The sequence below is a fragment of the Panulirus ornatus genome, chromosome 70, assembly GCF_036320965.1.
Source record: "Panulirus ornatus isolate Po-2019 chromosome 70, ASM3632096v1, whole genome shotgun sequence".
Classification (NCBI taxonomy): Eukaryota; Metazoa; Arthropoda; class Malacostraca; order Decapoda; family Palinuridae; genus Panulirus; species Panulirus ornatus.
Genome location: NC_092293.1, coordinates 8,136,812 through 8,153,332, shown reverse-complemented (window position 1 = coordinate 8,153,332; position 16,521 = coordinate 8,136,812). Strand labels below are relative to the sequence as shown.

The 16,521-nt window shown below is 40.8% G+C and overlaps 1 non-coding gene across 1 annotated transcript; it reads right to left on the bottom strand.

Annotated features, from left to right (window-relative positions):
• Positions 1-1,873: 1,873 nt before the first annotated feature.
• TRNAV-UAC (transfer RNA valine (anticodon UAC)) lies at positions 1,874-1,945 on the bottom strand. The gene has a single exon. It is a non-coding gene; the product is annotated as a tRNA-Val (tRNA).
• Between the last annotated feature and the right edge of the window lie 14,576 nt (positions 1,946-16,521).

Genomic DNA, 16,521 nt, shown 5'->3' with positions numbered 1-16,521 from the left:
TTTAGATTTTACCCGCTCACACAAACAACGTACTTACACGGGGCCCCACGAGTGTAAAACTCCCTCCTAATACAGTGCAAATAGATGATTACACACACCTACACACCACCACCACCACTAACAATACACAGAGAAATAGCCTTTTCGGTTGGCTTTGGATCCGCCCTTGAACGTAGTTTGGAGGATTTGGGGGATCAGATCAATAAGGTTAAGTTCACTACAACCTCATATTCACTAACGTGTATCTTCACTACTAGCTTATTTTCACTAAATATATCTTCGCTATACCCTCTTCTTCACTACACCGTTATTTCTACCATACCATCATCATTGCACTCCCTGATGTTCACTAAAAGTAGTTCTTATCTTCACTACATAATCATTTTGAATAAACTTTACTCTTTAATAACCCTCATCTCTACTAAATTCGTATCTTCACTACATTCGTATCTTCACTACAACCTATCTTGACAATATCCTTATCATCACTATACTCTTCTTCACTACACTCTCATCTTAACATCATCCTTCTGTTTACCGAACTTAGTTCAAAGTCTGACTTGAACGTAGCTTTGGAAAGTTTGTGTTCCTCATTGTGTTGCCTCCTTAGTATCATTGTAAAGGCAATTGTCACCACTCCCTAACTAAACCCTCATCGTCACTACACTCTCATCATTATCATTACTTCTTGATGTTCAATACAAAATTTTAACATATACATTTATCTTCACTACAGAATAATTTTCATTGCACCTTAATCTTCATTACTCCTTGTTTCAGCTACATCCGTATCTTCCATTCATTCTTATATCTTATATTAGTTACATCTTTACAATATCTTTATATTTTCTCTGTTCCGTCTTTTGGAAAATTGAAAATGAGAGTAAAGGATTTCCGGCCTTCTGCTCCCTCCCATTTTAGTCGCCTTGTACGACACGCAGGGAATACGAGGCAAGTATACTTTCTTCCCTATCCCCAGGGATAACAGCATCTGGTGTTCCCAGACGGTCACCCATCCAAGTACTAACCAGACCCAACGTTGCTTAACTTCCCTGATCGGACGATATATATATATATATATATATATATATATATATATATATATATATATATATATATATATATATATATATATATATATATATATATATATGTATATATATATATATATATATATATATATATATATATATATATATATATATATATATATATATATATATATATATATATATATATATATATATATATATAAAAGACTGAAAACAATGAATTTCCCAAATAACAAAAATGGAAGCGCCGGGGTTTGAACCCGGGACCTCTCGCATGCCAAGCGAGTGCTCTACCACTGAGCTACGCCCCCAAGAACATTTTTTTGGACTTAGTATTATATGAAGCACTGAGATTACCACGGCAAAATAGTGTTTGACCGACCGTTGCCGACTAGCCGGCAAAATAACCACAGTAAATCTCCATGTTGCTGTCGTGTTTTCCTCTCAATTTTCCACGAAGAAATGAGTTTTACTTTTTTATTTTCGTTGCAATAGACTGGAACTAAGCAATAGACTGGAACTAAGCTGACCTGGTATGAGGTCAGAGCCCTCATTATCATCCCTGCTAACTACCGGAAGCAGATTAAGTCGTTCCACAACCGATGTCCGGCCCATGTTAACTCTGATGTGCCCAGCAGTTGGAGGAGGATCGCCAGAAGCTTCTGGAAGATTTCAAGGACGTCTTGGTGGACCTGACCCTTTCAGATAAGGTCGAAAACCCCAATTTATTGTGAAGATCTTCACTATAACGTTGGACGAACATACTGAATGTTGCGCACATGTGATGCGGACAAAATGAAAAAAGAAAAAGACAAAAATTATGTCTGGTGTGGGTCTCGAACCCACGACCTTGAGTGTGTAAGACTCACGCTCTACCACTGAGCTAACCAGACAATAGAAAAATTCGTCTGTTTCTTCAATTTGAATTAATGAAAATCTTTGCGAGGCAGCGTTTAGAAAAGAGAGATGTCTTTGACGAAATTTACTTGCTTGGCTCCTTCTTCTGTTCCTCATTATCGAAAGTAAACATACTGAAGGATATATATATATATATATATATATATATATATATATATATATATATATATATATATATATATATATATATATATATATATATATATATTTTTTTTTTTTTTTTTTTTTATACTTTGTCGCTGTCTCCCGCGTTTGCGAGGTAGCGCAAGGAAACAGACGAAAGAAATGGCCCAACACCCCCCCCCCCCATACACATGTACATACACACGTCCACACACGCAAACATACATACCTACACAGCTTTCCATGGTTTACCCCAGACGCTTCACATGCCTTGATTCAATCCACTGACAGCACGTCAACCCCTGTATACCACATCGCTCCAATTCACTCTATTCCTTGCCCTCCTTTCACCCTCCTGCATGTTCAGGCCCCGATCACACAAAATCTTTTTCACTCCATCTTTCCACCTCCAATTTGGTCTCCCTCTTCTCCTCGTTCCCTCCACCTCCGACACATATATCCTCTTGGTCAATCTTTCCTCACTCATTCTCTCCATGTGCCCAAACCATTTCAAAACACCCTCTTCTGCTCTCTCAACCACGCTCTTTTTATTTCCACACATCTCTCTTACCCTTACGTTACTTACTCGATCAAACCACCTCACACCACACATTTTCCTCAAACATCTCATTTCCAGCACGTCCATCCTCCTGCGCACAACTCTATCCATAGCCCACGCCTCGCAACCATACAACATTGTTGGAACCACTATTCCTTCAAACATACCCATTTTTGCTTTCCGAGATAATGTTCTCGACTTCCACACATTTTTCAAGGCTCCCAAAATTTTCGCCCCCTCCCCCACCCTATGATCCACTTCCGCTTCCATGGTTCCATCCGCTGACAGATCCACTCCCAGATATCTAAAACACTTCACTTCCTCCAGTTTTTCTCCATTCAAACTCACCTCCCAATTGACTTGACCCTCAACCCTACTGTACCTAATAACCTTGCTCTTATTCACATTTACTCTTAACTTTCTTCTTCCACACACTTTACCAAACTCAGTCACCAGCTTCTGCAGTTTCTCACATGAATCAGCCACCAGCGCTGTATCATCAGCGAACAACAACTGACTCACTTCCCAAGCTCTCTCATCCCCAACAGACTTCATACTTGCCCCTCTTTCCAGACTCTTGCATTTACCTCCCTAACAACCCCATCCATAAACAAATTAAACAACCATGGAGACATCACACACCCCTGCCGCAAACCTACATTCACTGAGAACCAATCACTTTCCTCTCTTCCTACACGTACACATGCCTTACATCCTCGATAAAAACTTTTCACTGCTTCTAACAACTTGCCTCCCACACCATATATTCTTAATACCTTCCACAGAGCATCTCTATCAACTCTATCATATGCCTTCTCCAGATCCATAAATGCTACATACAAATATATATATATATATATATATATATATATATATATATATATATATATATATATATATATATTGGAAAGGATCACAATTTTGCGCGTGATCAAGTATATTCCTATGAGTCCACTGTGAAAATGAAGCATGACAAGTTCCCAAGTGCACTTTCATGTAATAACCACATCATCAGGGGAGACACAAGAGAGAAATATAACAGTCAGTTGATATACAACGAAGAGACGTAGCTAGGACGCCATTTGGTAAACATGTGATTGTCCGAGACAGACAACAAGCGTATCATAAACTAATTATGTGGACAAGATGAATTCCTTACAAATTTTATCAACACTAAATTTATGCAATTTGTATAGACAATCACTTATATCAAGATTATAATTCTTTGTCCATTTAATGATAGAAGATTCAATGATATTTCTCGTTGTACTGGAGTTAGAGATTATAATGCCATCTCAGTTATTAACTCTAATTCCAGTACCACGAGAAATATCATTGAATCTTCTATTATTAAATACACAAAGAATTATAAACATTAAGGAAACATGCAACATGGCGGTCAAACTATGAGATGCACAAATGAAGTTTATGAATGGAATATCAGTGAGACGAACTAGTTGATGAATGATGAATGAAAGTGTAATAAAGTCATGATGAATGAATGAAAGTGTAATAAAGTCATTATGAATGAATGAAAGTGTAATAAAGTCATGATGAATGAATGAAAGTGTAATAAAGTCATGATGAATGAATGAAAGTGTAATAAAGTCGTGATGAATGAATGAAAGTGTAATAAAGTCATGATGAATGAATGAAAGTGTAATAAAGTCATGATGAATGAATGAAAGTGTAAGAAAGTCACAGTTTAAAAGGACAAAATATGAATGGCAGCCAGGGAAGAGTGACCCAGGTAAATGGAAGGGTTGAAAAGTTCGCGTTATGTGACGAATTTTGATAGATTTTGCAAGTTTCCTTTCCTATGATGGAACGTAAAAGTTTGTGCTTAGTTCTAGAGACAGAGTTCATAGGTTTATGTTTTAATGATGAACATCAAAGGATACCATTAATTTAACTGACTTTAAAAATGTTCAATTAAATGAAGCATAACATACACAAGCTGCTTTTTGGCGGAGTTAATGCTTCGCAATTTTTTTGCTAATTCTAAAGTAGGTGTTGAATTCACGGACTTAAAAGTTCGAGTTTCAGCTTTAAACCTTGTGTTTGTATGACGTATCTTAGATTACTTGTTAATATAATGCAAGTGGAAGGTTTACGTTTAAAAGATGGTGTTTAAATGCTAATTGATGAATGACAGTTAAATGGATAGATTTTAAGTTCGCGTTTACGTGGGCCACTTTAAGGTTAAGGTTCGTACGTACCAGGTTGACCAGATGGCGGTAGTGTGTAGACACAGCCATACCAGGTCGTATTTATCATCATTAAAGTCACTGGTTCTTGATTGTGCACCAATTAACCTATCAGATAATGGTACAATGTTTGCCTGGTGTTGCATATATCACGTCTGTTGTTGAAACACAAGAATGCCAGGTGACTTTGGGAGTGGATGATAATGTAAAGATCAATATAAATGTGGGAAATCTTGAACCGCCATCACCAGACACAACACATGTTTGGATCTGGCGGGGGGAGGGACTTGCCTGTGACGTCACGATGCCCCGCCTCCAGCCTGGCGCCGCTCTGTGTGTGTGTGTGTGTGTGTGTGTGTGTGTGTGTGTGAGCTCATCTTTTGTGACTGTTATGTGTTTTGCCCGTTTTCTTAACCTTATGTGTATGTATCGTGTCTTTATGTTACTTGTACACACACACACACACACACACACACACACAGAGGCAAGCCAGCAAACTTAAAGACAAGATGGAACTCAGTGGGATATTCATCCACTGTGATAAATCCAGGTAAGAGAAGGAGAGAAGTTGTGTATACAACCACAATCTAAGTAAGATCATCATCAGTAAACATACCTGGTGTTGTAAACCTCTATCATATCGCTCATTACAAGTCTTGTTATCTTCATCATAAGGGAGGATTCTGAGGCTTGCTATCAATGTTGCCATCTTCTCTGAATGATATTACAGAAATGTTTGTAGAATCTACTAATAATGACACATAGATCCTTCTTGTGCTTCGATGCTTTTATTACCAGGTCGTTAAGGTGATATTAACCATGAAGACACACAATGTGGTTATGGATGAGGCATGACGTGTGATGAGAGTCAGCTGGGATGATTGTAGGATGATATTAACCATGAAGACACACAATGTGGTTATGGATGAGGCATGACGTGTGATGAGAGTCAGCTGGGATGATTGTAGGATGATATTAACCATGAAGACACACAATGTGGTTATGGATGAGGCATGACGTGTGATGAGAGTCAGCTGGGATGATTGTAGGATGATATTAACCATGAAGACACACAATGTGGTTATGGATGAGGCATGACGTGTGATGAGAGTCAGCTGGGATGATTGTAGGATGATATTAACCATGAAGACACACAATGTGGTTATGGATGAGGCATGACGTGTGATGAGAGTCAGCTGGGATGATTGTAGGATGATATTAACCATGAAGACACACAATGTGGTTATGGATGAGGCATGACGTGTGATGAGAGTCAGCTGGGATGATTGTAGGATGATATTAACCATGAAGACACACAATGTGGTTATGGATGAGGCATGACGTGTGATGAGAGTCAGCTGGGATGATTGTAGGATGATATTAACCATGAAGACACACAATGTGGTTATGGATGAGGCATGACGTGTGATGAGAGTCAGCTGGGATGATTGTAGGATGATATTAACCATGAAGACACACAATGTGGTTATGGATGAGGCATGACGTGTGATGAGAGTCAGCTGGGATGATTGTAGGATGATATTAACCATGAAGACACACAATGTGGTTATGGATGAGGCATGACGTGTGATGAGAGTCAGCTGGGATGATTGTAGGATGATATTAACCATGAAGAGACACAATGTGGTTATGGATGAGGCATGACGTGAGATGAGAGTCAGCTGGGATGATTGTAGGATGATATTAACCATGAAGACACACAATGTGGTTATGGATGAGGCATGACGTGTGATGAGAGTCAGCTGGGATGATTGTAGGATGATATTAACCATGAAGACACACAATGTGGTTATGGATGAGGCATTACGTGAGATGAGAGCCAGCTGGGATGATTGTAGGATGATATTAACCATGAAGACACACAATGTTGTTATGGATGAGGCATTACGTGAGATGAGAGCCAGCTGGGATGATTGTAGGATGATATTAACCATGGAGACACACAATGTGGTTATGGATGAGGCATTACGTGTGATGAGAGTCAGCTGGGATGATTGTAGGATGATATTAACCATGAAGACACACAATGTTGTTATGGATGAGGCATGACGTGAGATGAGAGCCAGCTGGGATGATTGTAGGATGATATTAACCATGAAGACACACAATGTTGTTATGGATGAGGCATGACGTGAGATGAGAGTCAGCTGGGATGATTGTAGGATGATATTAACCATGAAGACACACAATGTGGTTATGGATGAGGCATTACGTGAGATGAGAGTCAGCTGGGATGATTGTAGGATGATATTAACCATGAAGACACACAATGTGGTTATGGATGAGGCATTACGTGAGATGAGAGTCAGCTGGGATGATTGTAGGATGATATTAACCATGGAGACACACAATGTGGTTATGGATGAGGCATGACGTGAGATGAGAGTCAGCTGGGATGATTGTAGGATGATATTAACCATGGAGACACACAATGTGGTTATGGATGAGGCATGACGTGAGATGAGAGCCAGCTGGGATGATTGTAGGATGATTTTAACCATGGAGACAACACACAATGCAAGTTGCCACAGTTGTTGTATGCAGATGGATAGACTGGTGGGCCGTGTGGATGGTGTATGTAGAAGGAAGAGGATGAAAGTGAGTTTGGGTGAAAGTATAACGCTGGTTGTTGAAGAGGATGGATGCGGGTTGTTAGATCAATTTGCACAGGGAAAACTGCAAGTTGCAGACAAGTGTACATTTTTTGTAGTAAAGTTTAGTAAAGATGTTTATGGATAACATGAAGGTGAGAGTAGACATAGATGTACTTCCTTTGGTGTTCAGTAATAAAGTTTAGTAAAGATGTTTATGGATAACATGAAGGTGAGAGTAGACATAGATGTACTTCCTTTGGTGTTCAGTAATAAAGTTTAGTAAAGATGTTTATGGATAACATGAAGGTGAGAGTAGACATAGATGTACTTCCTTTGGTGTTCAGTAATAAAGTTTAGTAAAGATGGTTATGGATAACATGAAGGTGAGAGTAGACATAGATGTACTTCCTTTGGTGTTCAGTAATAAAGTTTAGTAAAGATGGTTATGGATAACATGAAGGTGAGAGTAGACATAGATGTACTTCCTTTGGTGTTCAGTAATAAAGTTTAGTAAAGATGGTTATGGATAACATGAAGGTGAGAGTAGACATAGATGTACTTCCTTTGGTGTTCAGTAATAAAGTTTAGTAAAGATGGTTATGGATAACATGAAGGTGAGAGTAGACATAGATGTACTTCCTTTGGTGTTCAGTAATAAAGTTTAGTAAAGATGTTTATGGATAACATGAAGGTGAGAGTAGACATAGATGTACTTCCTTTGGTGTTCAGTAATAAAGTTTAGTAAAGATGGTTATGGATAACATGAAGGTGAGAGTAGACATAGATGTACTTCCTTTGGTGTTCAGTAATAAAGTTTAGTAAAGATGGTTATGGATAACATGAAGGTGAGAGTAGACATAGATGTACTTCCTTTGGTGTTCAGTAATAAAGTTTAGTAAAGATGGTTATGGATAACATGAAGGTGAGAGTAGACATAGATGTACTTCCTTTGGTGTTCAGTAATAAAGTTTAGTAAAGATGGTTATGGATAACATGAAGGTGAGAGTAGACATAGATGTACTTCCTTTGGTGTTCAGTAATAAAGTTTAGTAAAGATGGTTATGGATAACATGAAGGTGAGAGTAGACATAGATGTACTTCCTTTGGTGTTCAGTAATAAAGTTTAGTAAAGATGGTTATGGATAACATGAAGGTGAGAGTAGACATAGATGTACTTCCTTTGGTGTTCAGTAATAAAGTTTAGTAAAGATGGTTATGGATAACATGAAGGTGAGAGTAGACATAGATGTACTTCCTTTGGTGTTCAGTAATAAAGTTTAGTAAAGATGGTTATGGATAACATGAAGGTGAGAGTAGACATAGATGTACTTCCTTTGGTGTTCAGTAATAAAGTTTAGTAAAGATGGTTATGGATAACATGAAGGTGAGAGTAGACATAGATGTACTTCCTTTGGTGTTCAGTAATAAAGTTTAGTAAAGATGGTTATGGATAACATGAAGGTGAGAGTAGACATAGATGTACTTCCTTTGGTGTTCAGTAATAAAGTTTAGTAAAGATGGTTATGGATAACATGAAGGTGAGAGTAGACATAGATGTACTTCCTTTGGTGTTCAGTAATAAAGTTTAGTAAAGATGGTTATGGATAACATGAAGGTGAGAGTAGACATAGATGTACTTCCTTTGGTGTTCAGTAATAAAGTTTAGTAAAGATGGTTATGGATAACATGAAGGTGAGAGTAGACATAGATGTACTTCCTTTGGTGTTCAGTAATAAAGTTTAGTAAAGATGGTTATGGATAACATGAAGGTGAGAGTAGACATAGATGTACTTCCTTTGGTGTTCAGTAATAAAGTTTAGTAAAGATGGTTATGGATAACATGAAGGTGAGAGTAGACATAGATGTACTTCCTTTGGTGTTCAGTAATAAAGTTTAGTAAAGATGGTTATGGATAACATGAAGGTGAGAGTAGACATAGATGTACTTCCTTTGGTGTTCAGTAATAAAGTTTAGTAAAGATGGTTATGGATAACATGAAGGTGAGAGTAGACATAGATGTACTTCCTTTGGTGTTCAGTAATAAAGTTTAGTAAAGATGGTTATGGATAACATGAAGGTGAGAGTAGACATAGATGTACTTCCTTTGGTGTTCAGTAATAAAGTTTAGTAAAGATGGTTATGGATAACATGAAGGTGAGAGTAGACATAGATGTACTTCCTTTGGTGTTCAGTAATAAAGTTTAGTAAAGATGGTTATGGATAACATGAAGGTGAGAGTAGACATAGATGTACTTCCTTTGGTGTTCAGTAATAAAGTTTAGTAAAGATGGTTATGGATAACATGAAGGTGAGAGTAGACATAGATGTACTTCCTTTGGTGTTCAGTAATAAAGTTTAGTAAAGATGGTTATGGATAACATGAAGGTGAGAGTAGACATAGATGGTACTTCCTTTGGTGTTCAGTAATAAAGTTTAGTAAAGATGGTTATGGATAACATGAAGGTGAGAGTAGACATAGATGTACTTCCTTTGGTGTTCAGTAATAAAGTTTAGTAAAGATGGTTATGATAACATGAAGTGGGTAGACATAGATGTACTTCCTTTGGTGTTCGAATAAGAGTATGGTCAATACATGAGTGAGTAACAAATGTACATCTTTGGTGACATATAAAGTTAGTAAGATGTTTGGATACATAGTAGAGTGCATAGTTACATTTTGGAATTTCAGTTTTGTCAATATGTTCGGCATTTGTACATTTCAGGTTTGAGTCAATATGTTCGGCATTTTGGTCACATTTCAGGTTGGTCAATATGTTCGGCATTTTGGTCACATTCAGTTTGGTCAATATGTTCGGCATTTTGGTCACATATTCAGGTTTTGGTCAATATGTTCGGCATTTTGGTCACATTTCAGGTTTTGGTCAATATGTTCGGCATTTTGGTCACATTTCAGGTTTTGGTCAATATGTTCGGCATTTTGGTCACATTTCAGGTTTTGGTCAATATGTTCGGCATTTTGGTCACATTTCAGGTTTTGGTCAATATGTTCGGCATTTTGGTCACATTTCAGGTTTTGGTCAATATGTTCGGCATTTTGGTCACATTTCAGGTTTTGGTCAATATGTTCGGCATTTTGGTCACATTTCAGGTTTTGGTCAATATGTTCGGCATTTTGGTCACATTTCAGGTTTTGGTCAATATGTTCGGCATTTTGGTCACATTTCAGGTTTTGGTCAATATGTTCGGCATTTTGGTCACATTTCAGGTTTTGGTCAATATGTTCGGCATTTTGGTCACATTTCAGGTTTTGGTCAATATGTTCGGCATTTTGGTCACATTTCAGGTTTTGGTCAATATGTTCGGCATTTTGGTCACATTTCAGGTTTTGGTCAATATGTTCGGCATTTTGGTCACATTTCAGGTTTTGGTCAATATGTTCGGCATTTTGGTCACATTTCAGGTTTTGGTCAATATGTTCGGCATTTTGGTCACATTTCAGGTTTTGGTCAATATGTTCGGCATTTTGGTCACATTTCAGGTTTTGGTCAATATGTTCGGCATTTTGGTCACATTTCAGGTTTTGGTCAATATGTTCGGCATTTTGGTCACATTTCAGGTTTTGGTCAATATGTTCGGCATTTTGGTCACATTTCAGGTTTTGGTCAATATGTTCGGCATTTTGGTCATTCAGTTTGGTCAATATGTTCGGCATTTTGGTCACATTTCAGGTTTTGGTCAATATGTTCGGCATTTTGGTCACATTTCAGGTTTTGGTCAATATGTTCGGCATTTTGGTCACATTTCAGGTTTTGGTCAATATGTTCGGCATTTTGGTCACATTTCAGGTTTTGGTCAATATGTTCGGCATGTTTTTTCAAGTTTGCCATAATTTCATGAGTTTTATTCAGAAGGAAATGCAAAACTTGTTGGTCCATTAAGTAGTCGTTCTTCCTCAGTTATCAGATTATCACAGTAAAATTATTGTTATATTGATCCGCTTCTGTGGCTTTGTGTGTGATATGTTTCACATAGACAATGTACTGAGCGTTGGAGAATACATTTTCCTCAGGAACTCCAACTAATAAGTTGTATTTAGGACGATACACATATAGACTTGGAACTATTGCGTTCTGTTCTCAAAGATGTCAGTGTTCAACGTGTTTATGAGGAAGCAAGTATGAATTATATTTATAAGGTCATTATTCTGTATCAAATTGAATGTCATTAATAATTCCACAGCTGTCTTCAACTCACGTTATGATGCAGACGATACATTAGGAAACTTGCTTTGTATCTCTAACATGAAGCAAAATAATCTAATATCATTGTTCATAACGCCAGGAACTGTGTCATGTTGTTGACAAGTGAGCTAAACATACAGAGATATCGAGCCAACGAACGCGAGAGGCGTCCATATAATATGGATATTCTACTGTGTAAGGGGAAGCAGTAACTGATATATTATGACACTTAATGAAGATAATCGTCGATATTCTATGTTGTCAGCATTAGCTACCGTATCGTAACTGTAGAAACGATAATCAAGACTATAAACTCTAGCATGAGAACACACTTCTAATGACATATTTTCTTGTTAAATAATATGATAAACATTTAATATATCTGAAAAAAATGAATAAAAAAAAATAGAAAATATTTCGATGAATCCGCTCCTCTCTGTGAATATCTATCGACAGACTATATAGGAACCCTTCCTGTTAGGTGGCAGAAGCTGGCAATAGACTCCAATATGAATAATGATGTCTATATCATTTGTCCCGTGGCTCTGCCCTCTCAATCCTCACCGTCTTACTTTCATATCAATCGAATTTAGCAAATGGTTTGAGGATGTACGAAATCTCTGGTAGACGCGTTAATGATTGATTTTCTATGTACATGGATGACTACGGCAATGATTTCATCAAGACAGATGGAGGAAATACGTCAGTGAGGACTGACAAGTGTTCATCATTCTCTCCCGACCGTAACTTGTGACCAGTCAACTAATCAGTAGGCAAATGACTGGAAGACGACTGAAAGATGATTTAGAGCAACAATTACTTCAAGTATCAGATAAATGTAGACTCGTGTGAGGTGAGACAATCAGGGTAAACTGTACTGCCAGTGTTACAGCTTTCCACTTGTGATGCAACCTCCTGCTGGAGGAGGTCAGTAACACGCTAGAGATGACTCTCCTATAATGTATATAAACAACCATTACACCACCACACAATCAACACAATCAGACATGGAGAAAATGTCATTGAGGAAGATTGAAAGGAAATGACTGATAATCTGGGCAACGGGGAAGATATTACGCTTAGGACTCAGCTACACAATCAGTTGCCAGGTGTTGTGGTCGAGCACATTATGGATCAGTGTGGAGGTGGGAGCCTGGTGCTGGCTGACCACTGTTTAGCGGCCACACAGACGAGGCTTTACACGAAACTGGCTCTCCACCGACCGACGGTATCGCTCAGTGTGTAGGAGTCTACTGGGAAGAATGGATCATGGCTCCTAGACACAGAAGACGGAGGGCTGCTCTGTTATGTGTTGGGCCCGATGGGATATTGTGGACAACGAGAACAAAAAAAAAAAAAAAAAAATCGTGAGGGAATGTGTAAAACTTGGTAGCAAAACCAACGGTGTGGAAGTTATGACCCAATATTTAGTGAGATGCAACGTGCGAACACATGAGACGTCAAGCATCACATTGTGATGACGTCTGAGTAGTAACACAACACACTGTTAGGACGTCCACTTCTACCCCGGACCCGACACAAATATGAGAGACTCCATGATAAGCCCAGGACGATCACCACTTGAGATAACCCATAGATATTTGGCCACAGGTGCAGGTTACAGAAGCCTCCAGTACACGTCACATGGATCTCAAGGAGGAGTTGCCTCGCACATATTATCCCCGAGATGTGTGACGCTATATACATAGTTCTGAGGAAGGACTATCTTTATGTGTTCGGCAACATCCAGCAGATACAGCTGTCCATGTATCCATAACTATAATATATAATGATGCAATATATAGCTGAATCAGCTGTACTGTTAACGTCTTTGTCCACTCAAATATAGGTCGTGACGTCTGTGGATCGTTGTGAAGGGAAGTAGCAACGCCATTATGTCCACCATCGTTGCTCTGAACTGGCGCGTGTGTGTGTGTAGTGGCTGGAACCCACGTAGGTGGTGGCCACGCAACTCTTCCGCTCCCACACGTAACTGACGGTCACGAGGGGTAGGTGGATCATCAGCTTCCACACGTAACTGACGGTCACGAGGGGTAGGTGGATCATCAGCTTCCACACGTAACTGACGGTCACGAGGGGTAGGTGGATCATCAGCTTCCACACGTAACTGACGGTCACGAGGGGTAGGTGGATCATCAGCTTCCACACGTAACTGACGGTCACGAGGGGTAGGTGGATCATCAGCTTCCACACGTAACTGACGGTCACGAGGGGTAGGTGGATCATCAGCTTCCACACGTATCTGACGGTCACGAGGGGTAGGTGGATCATCAGCTTCCACACGTAACTGACGGTCACGAGGGGTAGGTGGATCATCGGCTTCCACACGTATCTGACGGTCACGAGGGGTAGGTGGATCACCAGCTTCCACACGTAACTGACGGTCACGAGGGGTAGGTGGATCACCAGCTTCCACACGTAACTGACGGTCACGAGGGGTAGGTGGATCATCAGCTTCCACACGTAACTGACGGTCACGAGGGGTAGGTGGATCATCAGCTTCCACACGTAACTGACGGTCACGAGGGGTAGGTGGATCATCAGCTTCCACACGTAACTGACGGTCACGAGGGGTAGGTGGATCATCGGCTTCCACACGTAACTGACGGTCACGAGGGGTAGGTGGATCATCAGCTTCCACACGTAACTGACGGTCACGAGGGGTAGGTGGATCATCGGCTTCCACACGTATCTGACGGTCACGAGGGGTAGGTGGATCATCGGCTTCCACACGTAACTGACGGTCACGAGGGGTAGGTGGATCATCAGCTTCCACACGTAACTGACGGTCACGAGGGGTAGGTGGATCATCGGCTTCCACACGTAACTGACGGTCACGAGGGGTAGGTGGATCATCAGGCTTCCACACGTAACTGACGGTCACGAGGGGTAGGTGGATCATCGGCTTCCACACGTAACTGACGGTCACGAGGGGTAGGTGGATCATCGGCTTCCACACGTAACTGACGGTCACGAGGGGTAGGTGGATCATCAGCTTCCACACGTATCTGACGGTCACGAGGGGTAGGTGGATCATCAGCTTCCACACGTATCTGACGGTCACGAGGGGTAGGTGGATCATCAGGCTTCCACACGTAACTGACGGTCACGAGGGGTAGGTGGATCATCGGCTTCCACACGTAACTGACGGTCACGAGGGGTAGGTGGATCATCGCCTCCACACGTATCTGACGGTCACGAGGGGTAGGTGGATCATCGGCCTCCACACGTATCTGCCGGTCACGAGGGGTAGGTGGATCATCGGCTTCCACACGTATCTGCCGGTCACGAGGGGTAGGTGGATCATCGGCCTTCCACACGTATCTGACGGTCACGAGGGGTAGGTGGATCATCGGCCTCCACACGTATCTGCCGGTCACGAGGGGTAGGTGGATCATCGGCCTCCACACGTATCTGCCGGTCACGAGGGGTAGGTGGATCATCGGCCTTCCACACGTATCTGCCGGTCACGAGGGGTAGGTGGATCATCGGCTTCCACACGTATCTGCCGGTCACGAGGGGTAGGTGGATCATCAGCCTCCACACGTATCTGCCGGTCACGAGGGGTAGGTGGATCATCGGCCTCCACACGTATCTGCCGGTCACGAGGGGTAGGTGGATCATCGGCCTCCACACGTATCTGCCGGTCACGAGGGGTAGGTGGATCATCGGCCTCCACACGTATCTGCCGGTCACGAGGGGTAGGTGGATCATCGGCCTCCACACGTATCTGCCGGTCACGAGGGGTAGGTGGATCATCGGCCTCCACACGTATCTGCCGGTCACGAGGGGTAGGTGGATCATCGGACCGAGAGAGCAGTAGTCGGCCACACCAGAACATCACAAACCACACACACTTGTGTACCAACGCCGTCTTAGCTCCGCCTTGTATACAAGCCGACTGTTCTAAGTCTTCTATCTCATTCTTGTATCTCTCCTGAGGATGTGATTACTACACGAAATTGCACTTGGGGCTGATCGTGATTCATTTTCCTCGTGGTTATGGGTGATTCGTCAAGATCTTTAATAAATATCAGGATGAATTCTTGAGGTTATTTCATGATATCCTTACCCCATGAACAAACTTTGATAACACCGTCATTTTCACATAATGGCTATGTAAACATATCTGTTGGAAAGGAAAGTGAAACAGCCGTGGAATTCATGTAACAATCATATCATCTCCCAAATTACAATGAATTACGACTAATGCTCATCTTTATTGCCTGTTATATGCCATGTCATTGCGAAATGAATCAGATGCTTTGCCACATACATAGACTATCTCTGATTACCTAACAACCATTGTGTACTCGTACCCTTGTGTCTGGACCGAGGAACCAATAGTTTGTTTTCAATCCAGCTCATCCACTGCTTCAAGTACTATTCCATGGATGTGGGTCTTTACAATGGCCCCAAATGAAGTAAGCGAGAGGACTCGAAGCCAGAGTGTGAGGTCTTGTGGGGAGGGTAAGACAAGCCATAGGATCATTGCTGCTGGCACACACACCACATACAGCGCCAGTCGCGCACCAGCTGCCGACGTGTACGGAGCTGCTGTCGTCTTTCAGAGCTAGGTTGTAGCTATTCCCCCCTGCGTTGTCGCTACCCTTGCTTTGTTTTGAAGGTAATTTTTCTAAAGCTATTATTCATCAATATCTTTGTAAGGTTGTTTTGTGCAAAATTGATATTTTATTGACGGGTATCCGCAAAACTTCGCCTGCCCTTGTGCAACCGGCTCCACCACGAATTTTTTTCTGCATAGAACAATTAATTTGCCTGATCTTTTTTTGGGGGTAGATAGTTTTTTTCCCCACTGTCTGG